General features: G+C 42.8%; 1 long non-coding RNA gene across 1 annotated transcript; it reads left to right on the top strand.

Annotated features, from left to right (window-relative positions):
- The first annotated feature begins 334 nt into the window (after positions 1-334).
- LOC139707701 (uncharacterized) lies at positions 335-3,200 on the top strand. The gene is made up of 4 exons (XR_011709157.1): positions 335-418; positions 1,394-1,713; positions 1,960-2,025; positions 2,211-3,200. It is a non-coding gene; the product is annotated as an uncharacterized lncRNA (long non-coding RNA).
- Positions 3,201-3,915: the final 715 nt, after the last annotated feature.

The following is a 3,915-nucleotide window of genomic DNA, read 5'->3' as shown; positions in this document are numbered from 1 at the left end:
AAATGTCCCTCCAGTAGCCCAGAGAGCTGTAGTGTTTGGAGTGACAGTTTAACAACATTTCCTCTCTTTGGCACTGCACTGGGTCTGGACACTAAGCCAGGTGACACTGAAGGGCTTCCGAGATCCACACATATATTTAACAAGCACCCTGTCGATGGGCTTGCTGCAAAAGATATATAAGCCTTCCCTTGACAAAATAATCCCCGCACTGTAAACGTGCATGGGACACCACACCATGAGCCGGCTGAGAGATTTCATCCTTCGCAGTCAGTAATGAAAGCCTGGAAAGGATTTCTCTTGAGATATTCCCCCTTTTGATGGATTTTCTTTGTTTACAATGAACCTGGGACTTACATATCGCTGCCTGTCCTTGCTCGACTGAAATAACGGAACCGCAAAATCTGGAACAATAACGTGGGTGAGATTTGAAGTACAGTGGCCCGGACCTTGACTCTGTTCACAGTAGGTGGAAAATTAAACAAAAAGCAATTACAGTCTGGGGGCTCCCTTTATGATGGGGTTCAGACTCTCACCAGGATCCAGGGGCTATGCTTCAGCAAGCCTGAGGATAGCAGAGCCACCCTGGACAATGTGGCCTAGCTTTTATATGACCTCGGACTAGGCTGCTCCCTCCTGCCAAGAGATGAGGAGCCTACAACCCAGGGGAAGTTTTACATTGCTTCTCTGCTCATACATCAGAACCTCGTGGGGATCTGACGTTCTCTGCACAGGCTGCTACCTACAAGGGAGCCGGGGAGCCCTGGGGTTGGACCCTGGCACTCCACCTTCCCAAAGCTTATGTGATCCTACACAAGTCCCTTCTAGATCCTATGTCTGATTTTGCTCATCTGTGAAATGGGAACCCTTTCTTCCCAGAATTGTTAAGAAGATGAAGGGCACTGAGTCCTATTCACTGATGACATTTATTAAACATGGAGCTTGGACCAGCTGGGGGCTCTTTGTTTCACATTTTTTATCTTACCTAAAAGTCACAGGTTCTTGCAGGCAGCTATGGTAACTGGCCCTGTTTTACAGACGAGGCGATGGCAGATGAAATACCTCTCTGGTGGAACCCGCTGGGGTGAACATGACAGTTTCATTTTCTAATCTGTAGTTTGGGTTCCTGCCCTTTTCTTCTTTACTCCTTGTTATGGTTTGGAGGTGAAGTGTCCCCCAAAGGCTCATGTGTGAGACAATACAAGAAAGTTTAGAGGAGAAATGATTGGGTTGTGAAAGCCTTAACCCAAGAGTGAATTAATCACCTGATAGGATTAATTGAGTGGCAACTGAAGGCAGGTAGAGTGTGGCTGAAGGAGGTGGGGCACTGGGGGTGTGGCTTTGGGGTCTATATTTGTATCTGGCAAGTAGAGATCTCTCTCTGCTTTCTGATCAGTGTGTGAGCGGCTTCCCTCTGCCACACTCTTCCACCATGATGTCCTGCCTCACCTTGAGTCCCGATGAATGGAGCCAGCTGTCCATGAGCTGAGACCTCTGAAACCGTGAGCCCCCAAATAAACTTTTCCTCTTCTAAAATTGTTCTGGTTGCATTTTTTAGTCATAGCTGTGAAAAAGTGGACTAAAACACTCCTCTTAGGGTCTCTTCAGTAGAATTCCAAACAGAAGTATCTGAAGTGGTGGTGTCTGCTCCAGCTAAAGGGCCTTCCTAGAGGTGGACTGAAAACAACTTGGGAATCTTACATGCCAGAAACTGGGGTATGTGTATCTAATGCCCATAGAAGTAAAATCATCGAGTTCTCTAAGTGCCACCGTTGTCCTCTGTTCCTAAGAAATTTTAAGTCCGTTAACCTGCAGGAGACTCCCGGGTTTTATGTTAAAACTTGATTTTCAATAAGGAAGTCACCCTTTCCTCTGATAATAATTTGCCCTGTGCACCTCCTGTTTCACTGTCACACTTCCCTGTGGGGCTCTGCGAGGGCCCATGGAAAACTTTATTTTCAGGCAGTAAGAAAGCTGAAGGTCAGAAGAAGGACACAGTGCCGAGAACACAGAAGCTCATGGGATTTGGTGAGTGATGAGACCTTCTCTAGCACATAGAAAACATTTTAAAAAAGCCTTTTTCCCCTGTCAAACTTGAAATTTATAGAGACAAGTAGAAAACAAAGACAGAGGAAATTATTCTGAAAGCATTATGTTTTCAATCTTCCCATTCCACCAAACCAAACCAAACCAAAACATTTTTTTCCCACCAGCAAGTGTAGGAGAAGATGAATCCTTACTGAATGGGATAGGAAGAAGGGATGCCAGCGTGGTGTTGGGTGAAGACTGGACTGCAACATAAATGGAGCATGCTGTTCTTCAGCCACTGTGTTGAAGAGTCAGGCTTGAGACTTCACCTGGGCAGTGGGTGTCTACATAACAATGGGAAGTCCTACTAAGTGTCTAAACATCATAGCTCTCAAGTCACAGGCTCCCAGGGGTAGGGTTGACTGATTATCTGGAGTGTGGATGGAAAGAGAGAGGGTTATAGTAAATGCTCTGCCATATTTCGTTATGCTGGGTCCTAATTCAGGGCCAATATTTTGTTCAGTGATGCTTGTTGCCTCAAATCTCTCCCTGGCTAAATTTATCTCCCTGAGGAAACATGCTGAGACTTCTAAAGAAATCCATTAGCCCAACTGTTGGAGCCTATCCCTGTGTTGGGATAGAGACATCTAGAAAACTGGAACACTGGACTGGGAGACACGGACACCACTTCTAGACCTCACACCACCATTGAGCAGGTGTTTGGCTCAAGGCAACTCAGTTGTGCTTGAAAAGCTCCATTTTCTAATCTACAAACTGAGACAAAATGAAGGTTTTCTTCAAATTATAACCAACCAGAAAGCCCAATGTAGATAACAGATAAATTTGGAGGCTCTGGTTGGATAATAACAAAGAATCCCAGGACCTGTTCCTTGCCTGGTCCTCTGTTCCTTCCCGCCGCCCCTTCCTTCTAGCGGCTCAATGGAATCTTTAAGGATTCACAGTTCCCAAGACAGCCTTCTCTGCTAATCCTCCAAGAGAGCACAAAGCAGGAACATCGGCTTTGTTACTGTGATTTTAGATTTATGTGCTTTCTCTCCTAAAATTTCACTAGGAGAATGACCCTTGCAGGTGATTTTACAAAGAAGATAGAAATGTACAAGAGAATGTCTGAGTTGGGCAATGCGTAACATCTTTACAAAAAATTCAGTCTCTCACTGTGGTGTGAAAAACTGTATTGATTTTTTTTTCAAATTAAACTATATTGATAAAATGTTATTGTGTGAGTCATGGTTGTATACTGTTGTTGGTAGGAAAAAAGTTTATTATGTTGGTCAGTTTTCAAGGGACAGAGTGTGATGATGGCTTATCTACTAGTTGGTCTGCTCTGATTCAGAAAAGAAGAAGAACTATGGAAAATAACAGAAGCATAGGTATAAGGAAGAGTTGTGTGGCTGGCTCTTGAATGAGAGCTCTTGCTAAATGAGATTATGAGGTGAACAGATAGGAAGCTTGGAAATGAACACATTTGAACCATTGGCTTTTTGTTTAAAGGAAGTGTCTAAGTTATTAAAAAATTTCATAGAATCATAAACTATTGAAATTTCAAGGGTAGAAGAGATCAAAATGACTTTTTTTTTTTAACCAAAAACAGCTTTGTATTTTGAGAAAGTACCTTGTCCTTTTTTTGGTGAATGTGCATGTATAAACAAAGGATTCTGATTTTTTGCATCATTACTTGAAGGATGTTCTGTTGCATGAAAGTTTAGAATGACTAAGAAAGTCATTCTGGGAAATAGCATGTTTTACTACCTCAGGATAGAATAAGAAATCTAAAGGATTACCCTTATTTTATCATGATAATTTATTAATACTAGTCATTATCAAAGATTATTTTGAGGTCACTAAATAGTTCTCTGTTGAACTGGAATT

Source organism: Marmota flaviventris, chromosome 11 (assembly GCF_047511675.1).
Source record: "Marmota flaviventris isolate mMarFla1 chromosome 11, mMarFla1.hap1, whole genome shotgun sequence".
Classification (NCBI taxonomy): domain Eukaryota; kingdom Metazoa; phylum Chordata; class Mammalia; order Rodentia; family Sciuridae; genus Marmota; species Marmota flaviventris.
The sequence above is the reverse complement of the archived record's forward strand: the minus strand, read 5'-3'. Positions and strand labels throughout refer to the sequence as shown.